Raw genomic sequence first — 27683 nt, 5'->3', positions numbered from 1 at the left:
CCTGGGGGTTTAAAGTGCTCAATATGCATCTAGATAAGTTCCTTGGGGGGTCTAGTTTCCAAAATGGGGTCACTTGTGGGGGAGCTCCAATGTTTAGGCACACAGGGGCTCTCCAAACGCGACATGGTGTCCGCTAACAATTGGAGCTAATTTTCCATTCAAAAAGTCAAATGGCGCGCCTTCCCTTCCGAGCCCTGTAGAGTGCCCAAACAGTGGTTTACCCCCACATATGAAGTATCGACGTACTCGGGAGAAATTGCCCAACAAATTTTATGATCCATTTTATCCTACTGCCCATGTGAAAATGAAAAAATTGAGGCGAAAAGAATTTTTGTGAAAAAAAAGTACTTTTTCATTTTTACAGATCAATTTGTGAAGCACCTGAGGGTTTAAAGTGCTCACTAGGCATCTAAATAAGTTCCTTGGGGGGTCTAGTTTCCAAAATGGGGTCACTTGTGGGGGAGCGCCAATGTTTAGGCACACAGGAGCTATCCAAACGCGACATGGTGTCCGCTAACGATGGAAATAATTTTTCATTCAAAAAGTCACATGGCGCTCCTTCCCTTCCGAGCCTTACCATGTGCCCAAACAGTGGTTTACCCCCACATGTGAGGTATTGGTGTACTCAGGAGAAATTGCCCAACACATTTTAGGATCCATTTTATCCTGTTGCCCATGTGAAAATGAAAAAATTGAGGCTAAAAGAATTTTTTTGTGAAAAAAAAAAGTACTTTTTCATTTTTACGGATCAATTTGTGAAGCACCTGGGGGTTCAAAGTGCTCACTATGCATCTAGATAAGTTCCTTGGGGCGTCTAGTTTCCAAAATGGGGTCACTTGTGGGGGAGCTCCAATTTTTAGGCACACGGGGGCTCTCCAAACGTGACATGGTGTCCGCTAAAGAGTGGAGCCAATTTTTGATTCAAAAAGTCAAATGGCGCTCCTTCCCTTCCAAGCCCTGCCGTGCGCCCAAACAGTGGTTTACCCCCACATATGAGGTATCAGCGTACTCAGGACAAATTGGACAACAACTTTCGTGGTTCAGTTTCTCCTTTTACCATTGGGAAAATAAAAAAATTGTTGCTAAAAGATAATTTTTGTGACTAAAAAGTTAAATGTTCATTTTTTCCTTCCATGTTGCTTCTGCTGCTGTGAAGCACCTGAAGGGTTAATAAACTTCTTGAATGTGGTTTTGAGTACCTTGAGGGGTGCAGTTTTTAGAATGGTGTCACTTTTGGGTATTTTCTGCCATATAGACCCCTCAAACTGACTTCAACTGTGAGGTGGTCCCTAAAAAAAATGGTTTTGTAAATTTCGTTGTAAAAATGACAAATCGCTGGTCAAATTTTAACCCTTATAACTTCCTAACAAAAAAAAATTTTGTTTCCAAAATTGTGCTGATGTAAAGTAAACATGTGGGAAATGTTATTTATTAACTATTTTGTGTCACATATCTCTCTGGTTTAACAGAATAAAAATTCAAAATGTGAAAATTGCGAAATTTTCTAAATTTTCGCCAAATTTCCGTTTTTATCACAAATAAACGCAGAATTTATTGACCTAAATTTACCACTAACATGAAGCCCAATATGTCATGAGAAAACAATCTCAGAACCGCTAGGATCCGTTGAAGCGTTCCTTAGTTATTACCTCATAAAGGGACACTGGTCAGAATTGCAAAAAACGGCAAGGTCTTTAAGGTCAAAATAGGCTGGGTCATGAAGGGGTTAAAAAAGTTAAATGTTCATTTTTTCCTTTCGCATGGCTTCAGTTCCTGTGAAGCACGTAAAGGGTTAATAAACTTCTGGAATGTGGTCTTGAGTAGGGTTGAGCGACCTTGACCTTTTTAGAGTCGAGCCGTGTTTCGCGAAACCCGACTATCTTAGAAGTCGAGTCGAGTGGAATCGGCCGATTATCGCGAAAAGTCGGGTATCGCCCGAAACACGAAACCCAATGCAAGTCAATGGGGGAGCATAGTCGGCAGTGAGTGGAGGCCAGGAAAACACCTACACTGCCCATTTTAATGGCAAAAACATCCATTCTTGTTAAAGAAGCTTGTCAATCGTAATTTACCTTATAATAATTGGAAGGCATTTGAAATTGGGGGTCATTTGGCTAAAGTTGTGGGGGGTAGGGCTGGTTCAAGTAATTAGTGGGCCCAGTAAATCTGGACCACGTCACGGCAGTGGAGCAGGGAGAGGTAAGTATTTCAACTTTGCAAGTGCTGTGATCCTGAGCAAGCAGGGGGGGCCCACTCGTTGGCATTGGCACTGGCACAGGGCCCCTCAAAGTACAGCGGTGTGTTTGCATGGCGGGGGCGCCTCCCACCGGCAGCAACACTTTTGCGTACTATGAGAGGCCCTGTGCCAGTGACGTCGCCAACTAGTATTCCTCCCCCCACCTGATGAAGGAACCTGCACTTTCATCTGCACCTTCCTCTTTGTCCCCGTGTAAGGTGGTATGGTATGCGGGAAGAGGAACCTGACTTTCAGCAGGGTCACAATCTTGCTGTGTAGCGTGCACGGGGAATTTTGCGTTATGGGTCAATGTACCAGCAGACTCATCTATCACTGGCTGGGCAATGGGCAGGATGAGGAGGAAACACAGATATAGGCCCAAAGAATAAAGTGGGCTAAATGCAGTTCAAAATTGGTAACACAGGACTAACCAGGGGGCATTGCAGTGGAGGACAACTGGAATGAGAGGCTGACACAGAGAGTAGGCCCTAATCAGTAAGTAGTCGAAATGCAGTTCAAAATTGGCAACCGTAGTAAACAGGCGGCACAGCTTTGTTCAGTGGAGGAGAACAGCAAGGAGTGGCAGACACCGATAGTAGGCCCCAACCCAACTAGTAGGCCAAATGCAGTCTAACATTAACAACTACTTAACGAGAGCCTGAAAATGGAATGTCAGGACAGGAAACCAGGAGAACAGCAAGGCTTTGTTCAGTGGAGGAGAACAGCAAGGAGTGGCAGACACCGATAGTAGGCCCCAAACCAACTAGTACGCCAAATGCAGTTGTTCCGTTTAACCACAATTTAATGAGAGCCTGAAGATAGAAGTTTAGGAAAGGCAACCTGGAGAACACCTTGGAGTGTAACACACCATCTCTCTACACCCCATACCCAATTTGTAGGCCTAATGCAGCGTAGTTTCCAACAACTACTAAACGAGAGCCGGAAGATCGAAGCTCAGGAAAGGCAACCTGGAGAACACCTTGGAGTGTAACACACCATCTCTCTACACCCCATACCCAATTTGTAGGCCTAATGCAGTGTAGTTTCCAACAACTACTAAACGAGAGCATGAAGATCGAAGCATTGGCGAGGAAACCTGGGGAACACCTTGGAGTGGAACACACCATCTCTCTACACCCCATACCCAATTTGTAGGCCTAATGCAGCGTAGTTTCCAACAACTACTAAACGAGAGCCGGAAGATCGAAGCTCAGGAAAGGCAACCCGGAGAACACCTTGGAGTGGAACACACCATCTCTCTACACCCCATACCCAATTTGTAGGCCTAATGCAGTGTAGTTTCCAACAACTACTAAACGAGAGCATGAAGATCGAAGCATTGGCGAGGAAACCTGGGGAACACCTTGGAGTGGAACACACCATCTCTCTACACCCCATACCCAATTTGTAGGCCTAATGCAGCGTAGTTTCCAACAACTACTAAACGAGAGCCGGAAGATCGAAGCTCAGGAAAGGCAACCTGGAGAACACCTTGGAGTGGAACACACCATCTCTCTACACCCCATACCCAATTTGTAGGCCTAATGCAGTGTAGTTTCCAACAACTACTAAACGAGAGCCGGAAGATCGGAGCTCAGGAAAGGTAACCTGGAGAACACCTTGGAGTGGAACACACCATCTCTCTACACCCCATACCCAATTTGTAGGCCTAACGCAGTGTAGTTTCCAACAACTACTAAACGAGAGCATTAAGATCGAAGCAATGGCGAGGAAACCTGGGGCACACCTTGGGGAGGCAGACACCGTTAGTAGGCCCTATCAAAGTTGTACCCCCAATGCAGTTTTAAAATTCCTAGAGGCTGAAAACAAGACTATTGACGCTCAGCTTTTTTCAAAGGAACACAGCTGAATTGAGTGGCGCAGACAGACACAGGTAGTGGGACTTAACCCAAAAACGTGGCTCACTGCAGCTTAAAAAAGTTACAGGGGTACACAAGCAGCAGTGCTCTGGGCAGTGGAGGACAATTTCAATAGTGGACCGCAGACAGACTTTGTACGCCTACTATTAAAAAAAGGATGCTCTATGCAATTAAAAATAGGTTCCAGGGGTCCACGGGCAGCAGTGGTGTGGTCAGTGGACGAGTATTGGAAGGAGGGACCGCAGACAGGCGTAGTAGGCCTAACATAACAAAATTAGGCTGTAGACACTGTAAAATTGGTTCCAGGGGTACACGGGCAGCAGTGGTGTGGTCAGCGGAGGAAAATTGGAATTAGGGACTGCAGACAGACTTTGTAGGCTGTCCCCTGTGGACCATGCATCCAACACATTAACCCAGTGCGCCGTAATGGACACGTAACTTTTTGTGGACATGCCTACTGGTCCATGCGTCTCTTGTCAGGTGCACCTTTCTACTGTTTGATTGCCTGAGTGCTATGACAATGCAGACTTTTTCATGCTGGTGGAGGGCTGGGATGGCTTTTCTCGCAAAAGAAATGTCGACTGGGTAGCTTGAACCGTTGCACAGCGTAGTTCATCTGGGCTTTCTAAATATAAAACAAAGAAAAAAAGGAGGCTACATGCACTTTCAGCTGGGTTCCAGGGGTACACGGCCAGCATTGGTCTGGTCAGTGGAGAACTATTGGAAGGAGTGACGGCAAACAGGCATCGAAGGCCTAACATAATAACACATTGCTGTTGGCAATTTTAAATTGGTTCCAGGGGAACACGGGCAGCTGTGGTGTGGTCAGAGGAGGCCTAGTGGAAGGAGTGACCGCAGACAGGCATCGAAGGCCTAAAATAATAACACATGGCTGTAGGCAATTTTAAATTGGTTCCAGGGGTACACGGGCAGCAGTGGTGTGGTCAGTGGAGGCCTAGTGGAAGGAGTGACCGCAGACAGGCATCGAAGGCCTAAAATAATAACACATGGCTGTAGGCAATTTTAAATTGGTTCCAGGGGTACACGGGCAGCAGTGGCCTGGTCAGTGTAGTAGTAGTAGTAGAAAGAACGGACCGCAGACAGGCATCGAAGGCCTAAAATAAAAAAATTGGGCTGGCTGTAGGCAATTTTAAATTGGTTCCAGGGGTACACGGGCAGCAGTGGTGTGGTCAGTGGAGGCATATTGTAAGGAGTGACCGCAGACAGGCATCGAAGGCCTAAAATAATAACACATGGCTGTAGGCAATTTTAAATTGGTTCCAGGGGTACACGGGCAGCAGTGGTGTGGTCAGTGGAGGCCTAGTGGAAGGAGTGACCGCAGACAGGCATCGAAGGCCTAAAATAAAAAAATTGGGCTGGCTGTAGGCAATTTTAAATTGGTTCCAGGGGTACACGGGCAGCAGTGGTGTGGTCAATGGAGGCCTAGTGGAAGGAGTGACCGCAGACAGGCATCGAAGGCCTAAAATAATAACACATGGCTGTAGGCAATTTTAAATTGGTTCCAGGGGTACACGGGCAGCAGTGGTGTGGTCAGTGGAGGCCTAGTGGAAGGAGTGACTGCAGACAGGCATCGAAGGCCTAAAATAAAAAAATTGGGCTGGCTGTAGGCAATTTTAAATTGGTTCCAGGGGTACACGGGCAGCAGTGGTGTGGTCAATGGAGGCCTAGTGGAAGCAGTGACCGCAGACAGGCTTCGAAGGCCTAACATAACAAAAATGTCAATACAATGGTATTGTCAGTGGCAGGCATTGAAGGATGTCAGCGCATAGACTAAACATTGGTGGAGCTGTGAGATAATTTTGCAAGTGGTAGAGCACTGTTTGAGCTGGGGGGGGGGGGGGAACTGTCTTGTGGCCGGCGGTACAGGCCCAGGGCCCCTCATATTACAACGGTGTGTCTGACGTTGGGTGAGCACCACCACTGCCAGAGACACTTTATTGTACTAGGAGGGACAAAGTGGCAGTGCCGTCGACCAAAAGCGGGCACACCCACCTCTTCAGACAAACAGCACTCTCACGGGTGCTGTCACCAAGTGTCGATACCACGGCCCCGTGTGGGGAGTTTGGCCATTTAGTGAGGTGTAAACATGTCGTATGCTGGACAATCAGGTGCAGAAAATTACGAGATTGGAAAAGGCATTCAGAATAGTCCACAGGCAAGACCTTTTCATAGGAAAGCTAGGTGTCAGCCGGGCAGGGTGGGGCAAAAGATTTCGAAATCCAGTTGTGGTTCATTTTAATGAAGGTTAGATCATCTACATTTTGGGTAGCCAGACGAGTCCTTTTTTCTGTTAGTATTGAACCTGCAGCACTGAATACTCTTTCTGATAGGACACTAGCTGCCGGGCAAGCAAGCTCCTGCAATGCATATTCTGCCAATTCTGGCCAGGTGTCTAATTTTGATGCCCAGTAATCAAATGGGAATGACGGTTGAGGGAGAACATCGATAAGGGATGAAAAATAGTTTGTAACCATACTGGACAAATGTTGTCTCCTGTCACTTTGAATTGATGCTGCAGTACCTGTCCTGTCTGCGGTCATAGCAAAATCACTCCACAACCTGGTCAGAAAACCCCTCTGGCCAACGCCACTTCTGATTTCTGCCCCTCTAACTCCTCTGGTCTGCTGGCCCCTGCAGCTCGTGTGAGAACGATCACGGGCGCTGTGTGCTGGGAATGCCTGAAGCAAACAGTCAACAAGAGTTGATTGTTTGGTTGCTAATATTAGTTCCAAATTGTCATGTGGCATAATATTTTGCAATTTGCCTTTATAGCGAGGATCAAGGAGGCAGGCCAACCAGTAATCGTCATCGTTCATCATTTTAGTTATGCGTGTGTCCCTTTTGAGGATACGTAAGGCATAATCCGCCATGTGGGCCAAAGTTCCAGTTCTCAAATCTGCGGTTGTGCTTGGTTGAGGGGCAGTTTCAGGCAAATCCACGTCACTTGTGTCCCTCCAAAAACCAGAACCCGGCCTTGCCGCGCCACCAATTTCCAGTGGCCCCGGAAAAGCTTCCTCATTAAAAATATAATCATCCCCATCATCCTCCTCGTCCTCCTCCTCCTCTTCGCCCGCTAACTCGTCCTGTACACTGCCCTGGCCAGACAATGGCTGACCGTCATCAAGGCTTTCCTCTTCCTCTGCTGCAGACGCCTGATCCTTTATGTGCGTCAAACTTTGCATCAGCAGACACATTAGGGGGATGCTCATGCTTATTATGGCGTTGTCTGCACTAACCAGCCGTGTGCATTCCTCAAAACACTGAAGGACTTGACACATGTCTTGAATCTTCGACCACTGCACACCTGACAACTCCATGTCTGCCATCCTACTGCCTGCCCGTGTATGTGTATCCTCCCACAAAAACATAACAGCCCGCCTCTGTTCACACAGTCTCTGAAGCATGTGCAGTGTTGAGTTCCACCTTGTTGCAACGTCTATGATTAGGCGATGCTGGGGAAGGTTCAAAGAACGCTGATAGGTCTGCATACGGCTGGAGTGTACGGGCGAACGGCGGATATGTGAGCAAAGTCCACGCACTTTGAGGAGCAGGTCGGATAACCCCGGATAACTTTTCAGGAAGCACTGCACCACCAGGTTTAAGGTGTGAGCCAGGCAAGGAATGTGTTTCAGTTGGGAAAGGGAGATGGCAGCCATGAAATTCCTTCCGTTATCACTCACTACCTTGCCTGCCTCAAGATCTACAGTGCCCAGCCACGACTGCGTTTCTTTCTGCAAGAACTCGGACAGAACTTCCGCGGTGTGTCTGTTGTCGCCCAAACACTTCATAGCCAATACAGCCTGCTGACGTTTGCCAGTAGCTGCCCCATAATGGGAGACCTGGTGTGCAACAGTGGCAGCTGCGGATGGAGTGGTTGTGCGACTGCGGTCTGTGGACGAGCTCTCGCTTCTGCAGGAGGACGAAGAGGAGGAGGTGCGAACGGCTACAGCCAACTGTTTCCTAGACCGTGGGCTAGGCAGAACTGTCCCAAACTTGCTGTCCCCTGTGGACCCTGCATCCACAACATTCATTCAGTGTGCCGTGATGGACACGTAACGTCCCTGGCCATGCCTACTGGTCCATGCATCTGTTGTCAGGTGCACCTTTGTGCTCACAGATTGCCTGAGTGCATGGACGATGCGCTCTTTAACATGCTGGTGGAGGGCTGGGATGGCTTTTCTGGAAAAAAAGTGTCGACTGGGTAGCTCGTAGCGTGGTACAGCGTAGTCCATCAGGGCTTTGAAAGCTTCGCTTTCAACTAACCGGTAGGGCATCATCTCTATCGAGATTAGTCTAGCTATGTGGGCGTTCAAACCCTGTGTACGCGGATGCGAGGCTAAGTACTTCCTTTTTCTAACCATAGTCTCATGTAAGGTGAGCTGGACTGGAGAGCTGGAGATCGTGGAACTAGCGGGGGTGCCGGTGGACATGGCAGACTGAGAGACGGTGGGAGATGGTATTGTTGCCGCCGGTGCCCTAGATGCAGTGTTTCCTACTACGAAACTGGTGATTCCCTGACCCTGACTGCTTTGGCCTGGCAAAGAAACCTGCACAGATACTGCAGGTGGTGCGGAAAATGGTGGCCCTACACTGCCGGAAGGGATGTTGCGTTGCTGACTAGCTTCATTGGCCGAGGGTGCTACAACCTTAAAGGACGTTTGGTAGTTAGTCCAGGCTTGCAAATGCATGGTGGTTAAATGTCTATGCATGCAACTTGTATTGAGACTTTTCAGATTCTGTCCTCTGCTTAAGGTAGTTGAACATTTTTGACAGATGACTTTGCGCTGATCAATTGGATGTTGTTTAAAAAAACGCCAGACTGCACTCTTTCTAGCATCGGATACCTTTTCAGGCATTGCAGACTGAGCTTTAACCGGATGGCCACTCTGTCCTCCAACAGGTTTTGGCTTTGCCACGCGTTTTGGGCAAGATACGGGCCCGGCAGATGGAACCTGTTGCGATGTTGATGCCTGCTGCGGCCCCTCCTCCTCCGCTTCAGAACTGCTGCTGCCTGCACCCTGTTCCCCCAATGGCTGCCAATCGGGGTCAAGAACTGGGTCATCTATTACCTCTTCTTGTAGCTCGTGTGCAACTTCGTCTGTGTCACCGTGTCGGTCGGTGGTATAGCGTTCGTGATGGGGCAACATAGTCTCATCAGGGTTTGATTCTTGATCATTACCCTGCGAGGGCAATGTTGTGGTCTGAGTCAAAGGACCAGCATAGTAGTCTGGCTGTGGCTGTGCATCAGTGCACTCCATGTCAGATTCAACTTGTAATGGGCATGGACTGTTAACTGCTTCACTTTCTAAGCCAGGGACGGTATGTGTAAAGAGCTCCATGGAGTAACCCGTTGTGTCGCCTGCTGCATTCTTCTCTGTTGTTGTTTTTGCTGAAGAGGACAAGGAAGCGACTTGTCCCTGACCATGAACATCCACTAACGACGCGCTGCTTTGACATTTACCAGTTTCACGAGAGGAGGCAAAACAGCTAGAGGCTGAGTCAGCAAGATAAGCCAAAACTTGCTCTTGCTGCTCCGGCTTTAAAAGCGGTTTTCCTACTCCCAGAAAAGGGAGCGTTCGAGGCCTTGTGTAGCCAGACGACGAACCTGGCTCCACAGCTCCAGACTTAGGTGCAATATTTTTTTTCCCACGACCAGCTGATGCTCCACCACTACCACTACCCTCATTACCAGCTGACAATGAACGCCCCCGGCCACGACCTCTTCCACCAGACTTCCTCATTGTTTTAAAAACGTAAACAAACTAACGGTATTTGTTGCTGTCACACAACTTACACGGTGAGCTATAACTTCAGTATGATTTAGCTACCCCTTTACAGGTGAGTGAGACCACAACGAAAATCAGGCACAATGTTACACACTCTGTTGTTGGTGGCAACAAATGAGAGAGATGCCACACACGCAGGACTGTCACTGAAGCGCAAATGTAAATATTAATCTCCCACTGATTTGATTTTTTTTTTTTTTTCAGGGAGACTTTAGGAAAAAAAAAATAATAGAATAAAATGATTTTTTCAGGAAGAATTTAGAAACCAAATAAAATAAAATGATTTTTTCAGGGAGAATTTAGAAAACAAATAAAACAAAAAAAGGCTTTCTATGGCCCACTGAGTGAGAGATGACGCACACAGGAGTCAGGAGTGGCACACAAGCCCAGAGGCCAATATTTATCTCCCACTGATTGATGTAGTGATTTTTTCAGGTAGATTTTGGAACCCAAATCAAGCTAAAAAAATAATAGGCTTTCTATGGCCCACAATTGGAGAGAGAGAGAGAGATGGCACACCCAGGAGTCAAGACTGGCACACAAGCAGAAAGGGCAATATTTATCTCCCACTGATTGATTTATTGATTTTTTCAGGTAGACTTTAGAACCCAAATCAACCAAAAACATAAATAGGCTTTCTATGGCCCACTATTTGTGAGAGAGATGGCACGCTCAGGACTGGCACACAAGCCCAGAAGCCAATATTAATCTCCCACTTTTTATTTTTTTTCAGGGAAAATTTATAAAACCAAAAAAAAAAAAAAAATAGGCTTTCTATGGCCCACTATTTGTGAGAGAGAGATGGCACGCTTAGGACTGGCACACAAGCCCAAAGGCCAATATTAATCTCCCTTTTTTTTTTTTTCAGGGAGAATTTGTAAAACCAAAAAAAAAAAATAAATAGGCTTTCTATGGCCCACTATCTGAGAGACAGAGAGAGATGGCACGCTTAGGACTGGCACACAAGCCCAAAGGCCAATATTAATCTCCCTTTTTTTTTTTCAGGGAGAATTTGTAAAACAAAAAAAATAAAAATAAATAGGCTTTCTATGGCCCACTATTTGTGAGAGAGATGGCACGCTCAGGACTGGCACACAAGCCCAGAGGCCAATATTAATCTCCCACTTTATTTTTTTTGTTCCAGGGAAAATTTATAAACCCAATAAAAAAAATAATAAATAGGCTTTCTATGGCCCACTATCAGAGAGAGAGATGGCACGCTTAGGACTGGCACACAAGCCCAAAGGCCAATATTAATCTCCCACTGATTGATTTATTGATTTTTTCAGGTAGAATTATGAACCCAAATAAAGTAAAAAAAAAAAAAGGGCTTTCTATGGCCCACTGAGTGAGTGATGATGCACACAGGAGTCAGGAGTGGCACACAAGCCCTGAGGCCAATATTTTTCTCCCACTGATTGATGTAGTGATTTTTTCAGGTAGATTTTATAACCCAAATCAAGCAAAAAAATAAATAGGCTTTCTATGGCCCACTGAGTGAGAGATGGCACACACAGGGATGGCACTCTAGCAGAAATGTCAATCTTAATCTCCCACAAAAAAAAAAAAAAAAACAGGGAGTGTCCTTCAATTACTATCTCCCTGCAGTAATCTCAGCCAGGTATGGCAGGCAGCAATAAGGAGTGGACTGATGCACAAATTAAATAAAAAGTGTGGACAAACAAACAAGATAGCTGTGCAGAAAGGAAGGAACAAGAGGATTTGTGCTTTGAAAAAAGCAGTTGGTTTGCACAGCGGCGTACACACAGCAATGCAGCTATCAGGGAGCCTTCTAGGGCAGCCCAATGAGCTACAGCGCTGAGGAAAAAAAAAAAATGTAGCCTCCACTGTCCCTGCACACCGAGGGTGGTGTTGGGCAGTGGAAATCGCTACAGCATAGGCGGTTTGGTGGTTAATGGACCCTGCCTAACGCTATCCCTGCTTCTGACGAAGCGGCAGCAACCTCTCCCTAAGCTCAGATCAGCAGCAGTAACATGGCGGTCGGCGGGAACTCCCCTTTATAGCCCCTGTGACGCCGCAGACAGCAAGCCAATCACTGCAATGCCCTTCTCTAAGATGGTGGGGACCAGGACCTGTGTCATCACGCTGCCCACACTCTGCGTTCACCTTCATTGGCTGAGAAATGGCGCTTTTCGCGTCATTGAAACGAGACTTTGGCGCGAAAGTCGCGTACCGCATGGCCGACCCCGCACAGGGGTCGGATCGGGTTTCATGAAACCCGACTTTGCCAAAAGTCGGCGACTTTTGAAAATGAACGACCCGTTTCGCTCAACCCTAGTCTTGACCACCTTGAGGGGTGCAGTTTGTAGAATGGAGTCACACTTGGTTATTTTCTATCATATAGACCCCTCAAAATGACTTCAATGTGAGGTGGTCCCTAAAAAATGGTGTTGTAAAAATGAGAAATCGCTGGTCAACTTTTAACCCTTATAACTCCCTAACAAAAAAAAAAATTGTTTCCAAAATTGTGCGGCTGTAAAGTAGACATGTGGGAATAGTGCGGTGATGTCAGTATGTCTCCCTCTGAGGTGGGCTCCGGTGGGTAGACATGTGGGAATAGTGCGGTGATGTCAGTATGTCTCCCTCTGAGGTGGGCTCCGGTGGGTAGACATGTGGGAATAGTGCACTGATGTCAGTATGTCTCCCTCTGAGGTGGGCTCCGGTGGGTAGACATGTGGGAATAGTGCACTGATGTCAGTATGTCTCCCTCTGAGGTGGGCTCCGGTGGGTAGACATGTGGGAATAGTGCGGTGATGTCAGTATGTCTCCCTCTGAGGTGGGCTCCGGTGGGTAGACATGTGGGAATAGTGCACTGATGTCAGTATGTCTCCCTCTGAGGTGGGCTCCGGTGGGTAGACATGTGGGAATAGTGCGCTGATGTCAGTATGTCTCCCTCTGAGGTGGGCTCCGGTGGGTAGACATGTGGGAATAGTGCGGTGATGTCAGTATGTCTCCCTCTGAGGTGGGCTCCGGTGGGTAGACATGTGGGAATAGTGCGGTGATGTCAGTATGTCTCCCTCTGAGGTGGGCTCCGGTGGGTAGACATGTGGGAATAGTGCGGTGATGTCAGTATGTCTCCCTCTGAGGTGGGCTCCGGTGGGTAGACATGTGGGAATAGTGCGGTGATGTCAGTATGTCTCCCTCTGAGGTGAGCTCCGGTGGGTAGACATGTGGGAATAGTGCGGTGATGTCAGTATGTCTCCCTCTGAGGTGGGCTCCGGTGGGTAGACATATGGGAATAGTGCGGTGATGTCAGTATGTCTCCCTCTGAGGTGAGCTCCGGTGGGTAGACATGTGGGAATAGTGCGGTGATGTCAGTATGTCTCCCTCTGAGGTGGGCTCCGGTGGGTAGACATGTGGGAATAGTGCGGTGATGTCAGTATGTCTCCCTCTGAGGTGGGCTCCGGTGGGTAGACATGTGGGAATAGTGCGGTGATGTCAGTATGTCTCCCTCTGAGGTGGGCTCCGGTGGGTAGACATATGGGAATAGTGCGGTGATGTCAGTATGTCTCCCTCTGAGGTGAGCTCCGGTGGGTAGACATGTGGGAATAGTGCGGTGATGTCAGTATGTCTCCCTCTGAGGTGGGCTCCGGTGGGTAGACATGTGGGAATAGTGCGGTGATGTCAGTATGTCTCCCTCTGAGGTGGGCTCCGGTGGGTAGACATGTGGGAATAGTGCGGTGATGTCAGTATGTCTCCCTCTGAGGTGAGCTCCGGTGGGTAGACATGTGTGAATAGTGCAGTGATGTCAGTATGTCTCCCTCTGAGGTGGGCTCCGGTGGGTAGACATGTGGGAATAGTGCGGTGATGTCAGTATGTCTCCCTCTGAGGTGGGCTCCGGTGGGTAGACATGTGGGAATAGTGCGCTGATGTCAGTATGTCTCCCTCTGAGGTGGGCTCCGGTGGGTAGACATGTGGGAATAGTGCGGTGATGTCAGTATGTCTCCCTCTGAGGTGGGCTCCGGTGGGTAGACATGTGGGAATAGTACGGTGATGTCAGTATGTCTCCCTCTGAGGTGGGCTCCGGTGGGTAGACATGTGAGAATAGTGCACTGATGTCAGTATGTCTCCCTCTGAGGTGGGCTCCGGAGGGTAGACATGTGGGAATAGTGCGGTGATGTCAGTATGTCTCCCTCTGAGGTGGGCTCCGGTGGGTAGACATGTGGGAATAGTGCGGTGATGTCAGTATGTCTCCCTCTGAGGTGAGCTCCGGTGGGTAGACATGTGGGAATAGTGCGGTGATGTCAGTATGTCTCCCTCTGAGGTGGGCTCCGGTGGGTAGACATGTGGGAATAGTGCGCTGATGTCAGTATGTCTCCCTCTGAGGTGGGCTCCGGTGGGTAGACATGTGGGAATAGTGCACTGATGTCAGTATGTCTCCCTCTGAGGTGGGCTCCGGTGGGTAGACATGTGGGAATAGTGCACTGATGTCAGTATGTCTCCCTCTGAGGTGGGCTCCGGTGGGTAGACATGTGGGAATAGTGCGCTGATGTCAGTATGTCTCCCTCTGAGGTGGGCTCCGGTGGGTAGACATGTGGGAATAGTGCGGTGATGTCAGTATGTCTCCCTCTGAGGTGAGCTCCGGTGGGTAGACATGTGGGAATAGTGAGGTGATGTCAGTATGTCTCCCTCTGAGGTGGGCTCCGGTGGGTAGACATGTGGGAATAGTGCGGTGATGTCAGTATGTCTCCCTCTGAGGTGGGCTCCGGTGGGTAGACATGTGGGAATAGTGCGGTGATGTCAGTATATCTCCCTCTGAGGTGGGCTCCGGTGGGTAGACATGTGGGAATAGTGCGGTGATGTCAGTATGTCTCCCTCTGAGGTGGGCTCCGGTGGGTAGACATGTGGGAATAGTGCACTGATGTCAGTATGTCTCCCTCTGAGGTGGGCTCCGGTGGGTAGACATGTGGGAATAGTGCGGTGATGTCAGTATGTCTCCCTCTGAGGTGGGCTCCGGTGGGTAGACATGTGGGAATAGTGCGGTGATGTCAGTATGTCTCCCTCTGAGGTGGGCTCCGGTGGGTAGACATGTGGGAATAGTGCACTGATGTCAGTATGTCTCCCTCTGAGGTGGGCTCCAGTGGGTAGACATGTGGGAATAGTGCGGTGATGTCAGTATATCTCCCTCTGAGGTGGGCTCCGGTGGGTAGACATGTGGGAATAGTGCGCTGATGTCAGTATGTCTCCCTCTGAGGTGGGCTCCGGTGGGTAGACATGTGGGAATAGTGCGGTGATGTCAGTATGTCTCCCTCTGAGGTGGCTCCGGTGGGTAGACATGTGGGAATAGTGCGGTGATGTCAGTATGTCTCCCTCTGAGGTGGGCTCCGGTGGGTAGACATGTGGGAATAGTGCACTGATGTCAGTATGTCTCCCTCTGAGGTGGGCTCCGGTGGGTAGACATGTGGGAATAGTGCGGTGATGTCAGTATGTCTCCCTCTGAGGTGGGCTCCGGTGGGTAGACATGTGGGAATAGTGCGGTGATGTCAGTATGTCTCCCTCTGAGGTGGGCTCCGGTGGGTAGACATGTGGGAATAGTGCGGTGATGTCAGTATGTCTCCCTCTGAGGTGGGCTCCGGTGGGTAGACATGTGGGAATAGTGCGGTGATGTCAGTATGTCTCCCTCTGAGGTGGGCTCCGGTGGGTAGACATGTGGGAATAGTGCACTGATGTCAGTATGTCTCCCTCTGAGGTGGGCTCCGGTGGGTAGACATGTGGGAATAGTGCGGTGATGTCAGTATGTCTCCCTCTGAGGTGGGCTCCGGTGGGTAGACATGTGGGAATAGTGTGGTGATGTCAGTATGTCTCCCTCTGAGGTGGGCTCCGGTGGGTAGACATGTGGGAATAGTGCACTGATGTCAGTATGTCTCCCTCTGAGGTGGGCTCCGGTGGGTAGACATGTGGGAATAGTGCGGTGATGTCAGAATGTCTCCCTCTGAGGTGGGCTCCGGTGGGTAGACATGTGGGAATAGTGCGGTGATGTCAGTATGTCTCACTCTGAGGTGGGTTCCGGTGGGTAGACATGTGGGAATAGTACACTGATGTCAGTATGTCTCCCTCTGAGGTGGGCTCCGGTGGGTAGACATGTGGGAATAGTGCGGTGATGTCAGTATGTCTCCCTCTGAGGTGGGCTCCGGTGGGTAGACATGTGGGAATAGTACGCTGATGTCAGTATGTCTCCCTCTGAGGTGGGCTCCGGTGGGTAGACATGTGGGAATAGTGCGCTGATGTCAGTATGTCTCCCTCTGAGGTGGGCTCCGGTGGGTAGACATGTGGGAATAGTGCACTGATGTCAGTATGTCTCCCTCTGAGGTGGGCTCCGGTGGGTAGACATGTGGGAATAGTGCGCTGATGTCAGTATGTCTCCCTCTGAGGTGGGCTCCGGTGGGTAGACATGTGGGAATAGTGCGGTGATGTCAGTATGTCTCCCTCTGAGGTGAGCTCCGGTGGGTAGACATGTGGGAATAGTGCGGTGATGTCAGTATGTCTCCCTCTGAGGTGGGCTCCGGTGGGTAGACATGTGGGAATAGTGCGCTGATGTCAGTATGTCTCCCTCTGAGGTGGGTAGACATGTGGGAATAGTGCGGTGATGTCAGTATGTCTCCCTCTGAGGTGGGCTCCGGTGGGTAGACATGTGGGAATAGTGCGCTGATGTCAGTATGTCTCCCTCTGAGGTGGGTAGACATGTGGGAATAGTGCGGTGATGTCAGTATGTCTCCCTCTGAGGTGGGCTCCGGTGGGTAGACATGTGGGAATAGTGCACTGATGTCAGTATGTCTCCCTCTGAGGTGGGCTCCGGTGGGTAGACATGTGGGAATAGTGCGGTGATGTCAGTATGTCTCCCTCTGAGGTGGGCTCCGGTGGGTAGACATGTGGGAATAGTGCACTGATGTCAGTATGTCTCCCTCTGAGGTGAGCTCCGGTGGGTAGACATGTGGGAATAGTGCACTGATGTCAGTATGTCTCCCTCTGAGGTGAGCTCCGGTGGGTAGACATGTGGGAATAGTGCACTGATGTCAGTATGTCTCCCTCTGAGGTGGGCTCCGGTGGGTAGACATGTGGGAATAGTGCGCTGATGTCAGTATGTCTCCCTCTGAGGTGAGCTCCGGTGGGTAGACATGTGGGAATAGTGCGGTGATGTCAGTATGTCTCCCTCTGAGGTGAGCTCCGGGGGGTAGACATGTGGGAATAGTGCGGCGATGTCAGTATGTCTCCCTCTGAGGTGGGCTCCGGGGGGTAGACATGTGGGAATAGTGCGGTGATGTCAGTATGTCTCCCTCTGAGGTGGGCTCCGGTGGGTAGACATGTGGGAATAGTGCGCTGATGTCAGTATGTCTCCCTCTGAGGTGGGCTCCGGCGGGTAGACATGTGGGAATAGTGCGGTGATGTCAGTATGTCTCCCTCTGAGGTGGGCTCCGGGGGGTAGACATGTGGGAATAGTGCACTGATGTCAGTATGTCTTCCTCTGAGGTGGGCTCCGGTGGGTAGACATGTGGGAATAGTGCGCTGATGTCAGTATGTCTCCCTCTGAGGTGGGCTCCGGTGGGTAGACATGTGGGAATAGTGCACTGATGTCAGTATGTCTCCCTCTGAGGTGAGCTCCGGGGGGTAGACATGTGGGAATAGTGCACTGATGTCAGCATGTCTCCCTCTGAGGTGGGCTCCGGTGGGTAGACATGTGGGAATAGTACACTGATGTCAGTATGTCTCCCTCTGAGGTGGGCTCCGGTGGGTAGACATGTGGGAATAGTGCGGTGATGTCAGTATGTCTCCCTCTGAGGTGAGCTCCGGTGGGTAGACATGTGGGAATAGTGCGGTGATGTCAGTATGTCTCCCTCTGAGGTGAGCTCCGGTGGGTAGACATGTGGGAATAGTGCACTGATGTCAGTATGTCTCCCTCTGAGGTGGGCTCCGGTGGGTAGACATGTGGGAATAGTGCGGTGATGTCAGTATGTCTCCCTCTGAGGTGGGCTCCGGTGGGTAGACATGTGGGAATAGTGCGCTGATGTCAGTATGTCTCCCTCTGAGGTGAGCTCCGGTGGGTAGACATGTGGGAATAGTGCGCTGATGTCAGTATGTCTCCCTCTGAGGTGGGCTCCGGTGGGTAGACATGTGGGAATAGTGCGGTGATGTCAGTATGTCTCCCTCTGAGGTGGGCTCCGGTGGGTAGACATGTGGGAATAGTGCGGTGATGTCAGTATGTCTCCCTCTGAGGTGGGCAGACATGTGGGAATAGTGCGGTGATGTCAGTATGTCTCCCTCTGAGGTGGGCTCCGGTGGGTAGACATGTGAGAATAGTGCGGTGATGTCAGTATGTCTCCCTCTGAGGTGAGCTCCGGTGGGTAGACATGTGGGAATAGTGCGGTGATGTCAGTATGTCTCCCTCTGAGGTGGGCTCCGGTGGGTAGACATGTGGGAATAGTGCGCTGATGTCAGTATGTCTCCCTCTGAGGTGAGCTCCGGTGGGTAGACATGTGGGAATAGTGCGCTGATGTCAGTATGTCTCCCTCTGAGGTGGGCTCCGGTGGGTAGACATGTGGGAATAGTGCGGTGATGTCAGTATGTCTCCCTCTGAGGTGGGCTCCGGTGGGTAGACATGTGGGAATAGTGCGGTGATGTCAGTATGTCTCCCTCTGAGGTGGGCTCCGGTGGGTAGACATGTGGGAATAGTGCACTGATGTCAGTATGTCTCCCTCTGAGGTGGCTCCGGTGGGTAGACATGTGGGAATAGTGCACTGATGTCAGTATGTCTCCCTCTGAGGTGGACTCCGGTGGGTAGACATGTGGGATTAGTGCGCTGATGTCAGTATGTCTCCCTCTGAGGTGAGCTCCGGTGGGTAGACATGTGGGAATAGTGCACTGATGTCAGTATGTCTCCCTCTGAGGTGGGCTCCGGTGGGTAGACATGTGGGAATAGTGCGGTGATGTCAGTATGTCTCCCTCTGAGGTGGGCTCCGGTGGGTAGACATGTGGGAATAGTGCGGTGATGTCAGTATGTCTCCCTCTGAGGTGGGCTCCGGTGGGTAGACATGTGGGAATAGTGCACTGATGTCAGTATGTCTCCCTCTGAGGTGGCTCCGGTGGGTAGACATGTGGGAATAGTGCACTGATGTCAGTATGTCTCCCTCTGAGGTGGACTCCGGTGGGTAGACATGTGGGATTAGTGCGCTGATGTCAGTATGTCTCCCTCTGAGGTGAGCTCCGGTGGGTAGACATGTGGGAATAGTGCACTGATGTCAGTATGTCTCCCTCTGAGGTGGGCTCCGGTGGGTAGACATGTGGGAATAGTGCGGTGATGTCAGTATGTCTCCCTCTGAGGTGGGCTCCGGTGGGTAGACATGTGGGAATAGTGCGGTGATGTCAGTATGTCTCCCTCTGAGGTGGGCTCCGGTGGGTAGACATGTGGGAATAGTGCGGTGATGTCAGTATGTCTCCCTCTGAGGTGGCTCCGGTGGGTAGACATGTGGGAATAGTGCACTGATGTCAGTATGTCTCCCTCTGAGGTGGCTCCGGTGGGTAGACATGTGGGATTAGTGCGCTGATGTCAGTATGTCTCCCTCTGAGGTGAGCTCCGGTGGGTAGACATGTGGGAATAGTGCACTGATGTCAGTATGTCTCCCTCTGAGGTGGGTTCCGGTGGGTAGACATGTGGGAATAGTGCGGTGATGTCAGTATGTCTCCCTCTGAGGTGGGCTCCGGCGGGTAGACATGTGGGAATAGTGCGGTGATGTCAGTATGTCTCCCTCTGAGGTGGGCTCCGGCGGGTAGACATGTGGGAATGAGGAAAAAGTCAAAACGCCAGAATTACGTTTTTTTGATCGCCGTGACATTGAATTAAAATGTAATAACGGGTGATCTAAAGATCGTATCTGCACAAAAGTGGTATCAATAAAAACGTCAGCTCGGCGCTCAAAAAAATAATCCTTCACCCGACCCCAGATCACGAAAAATGGTGCCATTTTTTTTTTTTTAGTAACATTTGGAATTTTTTTGTCACCCCTTAGATATAAAAGAACCCGGACAAGTTTGGTGTCTGTGACCTCGTAATGACCTGGAGAATCACAACGGCCGCTCAGATTTACCATCTAGTGAACGTGGAGAAAAAACTCAAAAAACACTTGTGGGATGGCAGTTATTTTACAATTTCACCGCACTTGGAATTTGTTTCCCATTTTCCGTTACACGACGACACGGTAAAACCAACGTCGTTCAAAGGTCCAACTCGTCCCGCAAACAATAAGCCCCAACATGGCCGCAGTGACGGAAAAACAAGAGTTATGGGAAGGAGGGAGCGAGAACCGAACACGGAAAAAGCTCCAGGAGTGAAGGGGTTAAGTAGCAAATTGGCTCCGTCACTAAGGGGTTAACATCCCCCACACTGAGGAGCCGCAGTCACAGGAGCCTCTGCACGCTCTCCTCACACCGCACGCTCTCCCCTCACCGCACGCTCTCCCCACACCGCACGCTCTCCCCTCACCGCACGCTCTGATCTCACCGCACGCTCTCCCTACACCGCACGCTCTCCCCTCACCGCACGCTCTCCCTACACCGCACGCTCTCCCCACACCGCACGCTCTCCCCTCACCGCACGCTCTCCCCTCACCGCACGCTCTCCCCTCACCGCACGCTCTCCCCACACCGCACGCTCTCCCCTCACCGCACGCTCTCCCCACACCGCACGCTCTCCCCTCACCGCACGCTCTCCCCACACCGCACGCTCTCCCCACACCGCACGCTCTACTCACACCGCACGCTCTCCTCACACCGCACGCTCCCCTCTCACCGCACGCTCTCCCCACACCGCACGCTCTCCTCACACCGCACGCTCTCCCCACACCGCACGCTCTCCCCACACCGCACGCTCTCCCCACACCGCACGCTCTCCCCACACCGCACGCTCTCCCCACACCGCACGCTCTCCTCTCACCGCACGCTCTCCCCTCACCGCACGCTCTCCCCACACCGCACGCTCTCCTCTCACCGCACGCTCTCCCCTCACCGCACGCTCTCCTCACACCGCACGCTCTCCCCACACCGCACGCTCTCATAGTAACATAGTAACATAGTAACATAGTTAGTAAGGCCGAAAAAAGACATTTGTCCATCCAGTTCAGCCTATATTCCGTCATAATAAATCCCCAGATCTATGTCCTTTTACAGAACCTAATAATTGTATGATACAATATTGTTCTGCTCCAGGAAGACATCCAGGCCTCTCTTGAACCCCTCGACTGAGTTCGCCATCACCACCTCCTCAGGCAAGCAATTCCAGATTCTCACTGCCCTAACAGTAAAGAATCCTCTTCTATGTTGGTGGAAAAACCTTCTCTCCTCCAGACGCAAAGAATGCCCCCTTGTGCCCGTCACCTTCCTTGGTATAAACAGATCCTCAGCAAGATATTTGTATTGTCCCCTTATATACTTATACATGGTTATTAGATCGCCCCTCAGTCGTCTTTTTTCTAGACTAAATAATCCTAATTTCGCTAATCTATCTGGGTATTGTAGTTCTCCCATCCCCTTTATTAATTTTGTTGCCCTCCTTTGTACTCTCTCTAGTTCCATTATATCCTTCCTGAGCACCGGTGCCCAAAACTGGACACAGTACTCCATGTGCGGTCTAACTAGGGATTTGTACAGAGGCAGTATAATGCTCTCATCATGTGTATCCAGACCTCTTTTAATTCACCCCATGATCCTGTTTGCCTTGGCAGCTGCTGCCTGGCACTGGCTGCTCCAGGTAAGTTTATCATTAACTAGGATCCCCAAGTCCTTCTCCCTGTCAGATTTACCCAGTGGTTTCCCGTTCAGTGTGTAATGGTGATATTGATTCCTTCTTCCCATGTGTATAACCTTACATTTATCATTGTTAAACCTCATCTGCCACCTTTCAGCCCAAGTTTCCAACTTATCCAGATCCATCTGTAGCAGAATACTATCTTCTCTTGTATTAACTGCTTTACATAGTTTTGTATCATCTGCAAATATCGATATTTTACTGTGTAAACCTTCTACCAGATCATTAATGAATATGTTGAAGAGAACAGGTCCCAATACTGACCCCTGCGGTACCCCACTGGTCACAGCGACCCAGTTAGACACTATACCATTTATAACCACCCTCTGCTTTCTATCACTAAGCCAGTTACTAACCCATTTACACACATTTTCCCCCAGACCAAGCATTCTCATTTTGTGTACCAACCTCTTGTGCGGCACGGTATCAAACGCTTTGGAAAAATCGAGATATACCACGTCCAATGACTCACCGTGGTCCAGCCTATAGCTTACCTCTTCATAAAAACTGATTAGATTGGTTTGACAGGAGCGATTTCTCATAAACCCATGCTGATATGGAGTTAAACAGTTATTCTCATTGAGATAATCCAGAATAACATCCCTCAGAAACCCTTCAAATATTTTACCAACAATAGAGGTTAGACTTACTGGCCTATAATTTCCAGGGTCACTTTTAGAGCCCTTTTTGAATATTGGCACCACATTTGCTATGCGCCAGTCCTGCGGAACAGACCCTGTCGCTATAGAGTCCCTAAAAATAAGAAATAATGGTTTATCTATTACATTACTTAGTTCTCTTAGTACTCGTGGGTGTATGCCATCCGGACCCGGAGATTTATCTATTTTAATCTTATTTAGCCGGTTTCGCACCTCTTCTTGGGTTAGATTGGTGACCCTTAATATAGGGTTTTCATTGTTTCTTGGGATTTCACCTAGCATTTCATTTTCCACCGTGAATACCGTGGAGAAGAAGGTGTTTAATATGTTAGCTTTTTCCTCGTCATCTACAACCATTCTTTCCTCACTATTTTTTAAGGGGCCTACATTTTCAGTTTTTATTCTTTTACTATTGATATAGTTGAAGAACAGTTTGGGATTAGTTTTACTCTCCTTAGCAATGTGCTTCTCTGTTTCCTTTTTGGCAGCTTTAATTAGTTTTTTAGATAAAGTATTTTTCTCCCTATAGTTTTTTAGAGCTTCAATGGTGCCATCCTGCTTTAGTAGTGCAAATGCTTTCTTTTTACTGTTAATTGCCTGTCTTACTTCTTTGTTTAGCCACATTGGGTTTTTCCTATTTCTAGTCCTTTTATTCCCACAAGGTATAAACCGCTTACACTGCCTATTTAGGATGTTCTTAAACATTTCCCATTTATTATCTGTATTCTCATTTCTGAGGATATTGTCCCAGTCTACCAGATTAAGGGCATCTCTAAGCTGGTCAAACTTTGCCTTCCTAAAGTTCAGTGTTTTTGTGACTCCCTGACAAGTCCCCCTAGTGAAAGACAGGTGAAACTGTACAATATTGTGGTCGCTATTTCCTAGATGCCCAACCACCTGCAGATTTGTTATTCTGTCAGGTCTATTAGATAGTATTAGGTCTAAAAGTGCTGCTCCTCTGGTTGGATTCTGCACCAATTGTGAAAGATAATTTTTCTTGGTTATTAGCAGAAACCTGTTGCCTTTATGGGTTTCACAGGTTTCTGTTTCCCAGTTAATATCCGGGTAGTTAAAGTCCCCCATAACCAGGACCTCATTATGGGTTGCAGCTTCATCTATCTGCTTTAGAAGTAGACTTTCCATGCTTTCTGTTATATTTGGGGGTTTGTAACAGACCCCAATGAGAATTTTGTTACCATTTTTCCCTCCATGAATTTCAACCCATATGGACTCGACATCTTCATTCCCTTCGCTAATATCCTCCCTTAAAGTGGACTTTAGACAAGACTTTACATAGAGACAAACCCCTCCTCCTCTCCGATTTTTACGATCCTTTCTAAACAGACTGTAACCCTGTAAGTTAACTGCCCAGTCATAGCTTTCATCTAACCATGTCTCGGTTATTCCCACTATGTCAAAGTTACCTGTAGATATTTCTGCTTCTAGTTCTTCCATCTTGTTTGTCAGGCTTCTGGCGTTTGCGAGCATGCAGTTTAGAGGATTTTGTTTTGTTCCAATCTCCTCACTGTGGATTGTTTTAGAAATGTTCTTACCTCCCTTCTGAGTATGTTTTCCTGGGTCGTCTTTGTACGAGTCTAATGTTTTTCTTCCCGTCCCCTCTTCTTCTAGTTTAACGCCCTCCTGATGAGTGTAGCGAGTCTTCTGGCGAATGTGTGTTTCCCAGGTTTGTTGAGGTGTAGTCCGTCTCTGGCGAGGAGTCCATCATACCAGTAATTCACACCGTGGTCCAGGAATCCAAATCCTTGTTGTCTGCACCATCGTCTTAGCCAGTTGTTTGCATCAAGGATCCTGTTCCATCTCCTGGTGCCATGCCCATCTACTGGAAGGATAGAAGAAAAAACTACCTGTGCATCCAGTTCCTTTACTTTCTTCCCCAACTCTTCAAAGTCCTTGCAGATTGTCGGTAGGTCCTTCCTTGCCGTGTCATTGGTGCCAACATGTATCAGAAGAAATGGGTGGACGTCCTTGGAGCTGAAGAGCTTTGGTATCCTATCGGTCACATCCTTGATCATCGCACCTGGAAGGCAGCATACTTCTCTTGCAGTTATGTCCGGTCTGCAGATGGCTGCTTCGGTGCCTCTCAGTAGTGAGTCTCCCACCACCACCACTCTTCGTTGCTTCTTGGCTGTACTTTTTGCTGTCACTTGTTGCTGTGTGCCCTTTTCTTTTTTGCTTGCTGGTATTGCTTCATTCTTAGGTGTGCCTCTCACCGCACGCTCTCCCCACACCGCACGCTCTCCCCACACCGCACGCTCTCCCCACACCGCACGCTCTCCCCACACCGCACGCTCTCCCCACACCGCACGCTCTCCCCTCACCGCACGCTCTCCTCACGCCGCACGCTCTCCTCACGCCGCACGCTCTCCTCACGCCGCACGCTCTCCTCACGCCGCACGCTCTCCCCACGCCGCACGCTCTCCCCACGCCGCAAGCTCTCCCCACGCCGCACGCTCTCCTCTCGCCGCACGCTCTCCTCTCGCCGCACGCTCTCCTCTCGCCGCACGCTCTCCCCTCGCCGCACGCTCTCCTCTCGCCGCACGCTCTCCCCACGCCGCACGCTCTCCCCTCGCCGCACGCTCTCCCCTCGCCGCACGCTCTCCCCTCGCCGCACGCTCTCCCCACACCGCACGCTCTCCTCACACCGCACGCTCTCCTCACACCGCACGCTCTCCTCTCACCGCACGCTCTCCTCTCACCGCACGCTCTCCCCACACCGCACGCTCTCCCCACGCCGCACGCTCTCCTCTCGCCGCACGCTCTCCCCTCGCCGCACGCTCTCCCCACACCGCACGCTCTCCTCACACCGCACGCTCTCCTCTCACCGCACGCTCTCCTTCTCACCGCACGCTCTCCCCACACCGCACGCTCTCCCCACACCGCACGCTCTCCTCTCACCGCACGCTCTCCCCTCACCGCACGCTCTCCTCACACCGCACGCTCTCCCCTCACCGCACGCTCTCCTCTCACCGCACGCTCTCCCCACACCGCACGCTCTCCCCACACCGCACGCTCTCCCCACACCGCACGCTCTCCTCTCACCGCACGCTCTCCCCACACCGCACGCTCTCCTCTCACCGCACGCTCTCCCCACACCGCACGCTCTCCTCTCACCGCACGCTCTCCTCTCACCGCACGCTCTCCCCACACCGCACGCTCTCCTCTCACCGCACGCTCTCCCCACACCGCACGCTCTCCTCTCACCGCACGCTCTCCTCTCACCGCACGCTCTCCTCTCACCGCACGCTCTCCTCTCACCGCACGCTCTCCTCTCACCGCACGCTCTCCTCTCACCGCACGCTCTCCTCTCACCGCACGCTCTCCCCACACCGCACGCTCTCCCCACGCTCTCCTCACACCGCACGCTCTCCCCTACCCGCACGCTCTCCTCTCACCGCACGCTCTCCCCACACCGCACGCTCTCCTCTCACCGCACGCTCTCCCCACACCGCACGCTCTCCTCTCACCGCACGCTCTCCCCACACCGCACGCTCTCCTCTCACCGCACGCTCTCCTCACACCGCACGCTCTCCTCACACCGCACGCTCTCCCCACACCGCACGCTCTCCCCACACCGCACGCTCTCCTCTCACCGCACGCTCTCCCCACACCGCACGCTCTCCCCACACCGCACGCTCTCCCCACACCGCACGCTCTCCCCACACCGCACGCTCTCCCCACACCGCACGCTCTCCTCTCACCGCACGCTCTCCCCACACCGCACGCTCTCCTCTCACCGCACGCTCTCCTCACACCGCACGCTCTCCTCACACCGCACGCTCTCCCCTCACCGCACGCTCTCCTCTCACCGCACGCTCTCCCCACACCGCACGCTCTCCCCACACCGCACGCTCTCCCCACACCGCACGCTCTCCTCTCACCGCACGCTCTCCCCACACCGCACGCTCTCCCCACACCGCACGCTCTCCCCACACCGCACGCTCTCCCCTCACCGCACGCTCTCCTCTCACCGCACGCTCTCCCCACACCGCACGCTCTCCTCTCACCGCACGCTCTCCCCACACCGCACGCTCTCCTCTCACCGCACGCTCTCCCCACACCGCACGCTCTCCCCACACCGCACGCTCTCCCCACACCGCACGCTCTCCCCACACCGCACGCTCTCTCCTCACAGATTCACCACAAGTCCCAGAACTCCACCAAACCCTCCTGTAATCTCACCGGAATGGCGGGAAACCTGCTGCTGGCTGACACCAGAGAACACGAGCTGCACACAGCCAGGACGGAGCTGCTGCACTGGAAGGACCTGTGGTGACGTCACCGTCATGTGATCAGGGGGCGGAGCTCCAGAGAGAAGTAGTGACGATCCTGTTATGTGACAATGATGACGTCACCTCAGCTCCTCCCCCTCAGTGCAGCAGTCACTTCCTCCTTGTTCTGTTCTGACATTAATTCTCCTCCAGAAACTCCGGTGTAGACGGCTCAGCGGTGACAGGAGGAGAATGGAGGAGATTCCGGCAGCTCCGGTGTAGACGGCTCAGCGGTGACAGGAGGAGAATGGAGGAGATTCCGGCAGCTCCGGTGTAGACGGCTCAGCGGTGACAGGAGGAGAATGGAGGAGATTCCGGCAGCTCCGGTGTAGACGGCTCAGCGGTGACAGGAGGAGAATGGAGGAGATTCCGGCAGCTCCGGTGTAGACAGCTCAGCGGTGACAGGAGGAGAATGGAGGAGATTCAGGTAGCTCCGGTGTAGACGGCTCAGCGGTGACAGGAGGAGAATGGAGGAGATTCCGGCAGCTCCGGTGTAGGTGGCTCAGCGGTGACAGGAGGAGAATGGAGGAGATTCAGGTAGCTCCGGTGTAGACGGCTCAGCGGTGACAGGAGGAGAATGGAGGAGATTCCGGCAGCTCCGGTGTAGACGGCTCAGCGGTGACAGGAGGAGAATGGAGGAGATTCCGGCAGCTCCGGTGTAGACGGCTCAGCGGTGACAGGAGGAGAATGGAGGAGATTCCGGCAGCTCCGGTGTAGACGGCTCAGCGGTGACAGGAGGAGAATGGAGGAGATTCCGGCAGCTCCGGTGTAGACGGCTCAGCGGTGACAGGAGGAGAATGGAGGAGATTCCGGCAGCTCCGGTGTAGACTGCTCAGCGGTGACAGGAGGAGAATGGAGGAGATTCCGGCAGCTCCGGTGTAGACGGCTCAGCGGTGACAGGAGGAGAATGGAGGAGATTCCGGCAGCTCCGGTGTAGACGGCTCAGCGGTGACAGGAGGAGAATGGAGGAGATTCCGGCAGCTCCGGTGTAGACGGC

At 51.1% G+C, this 27683-nt stretch overlaps 1 protein-coding gene across 1 annotated transcript in view; it reads right to left on the bottom strand.

The window, feature by feature from the left end:
- Positions 1-26722, bottom strand: part of LOC138657667 (zinc finger protein 271-like) — a 121907-nt gene extending 95185 nt beyond the window's left edge. Inside the window, exon 1 of the mRNA XM_069745381.1 lies at positions 26598-26722. The gene's annotated coding sequence lies outside the window, so the exon portion shown is untranslated. The remainder of the gene's footprint in view (positions 1-26597) is intronic.
- Between the last annotated feature and the right edge of the window lie 961 nt (positions 26723-27683).

Source organism: Ranitomeya imitator, chromosome 1, assembly GCF_032444005.1.
Source record: "Ranitomeya imitator isolate aRanImi1 chromosome 1, aRanImi1.pri, whole genome shotgun sequence".
Classification (NCBI taxonomy): domain Eukaryota; kingdom Metazoa; phylum Chordata; class Amphibia; order Anura; family Dendrobatidae; genus Ranitomeya; species Ranitomeya imitator.
This window is presented reverse-complemented; position numbering and strand designations above follow the sequence as displayed.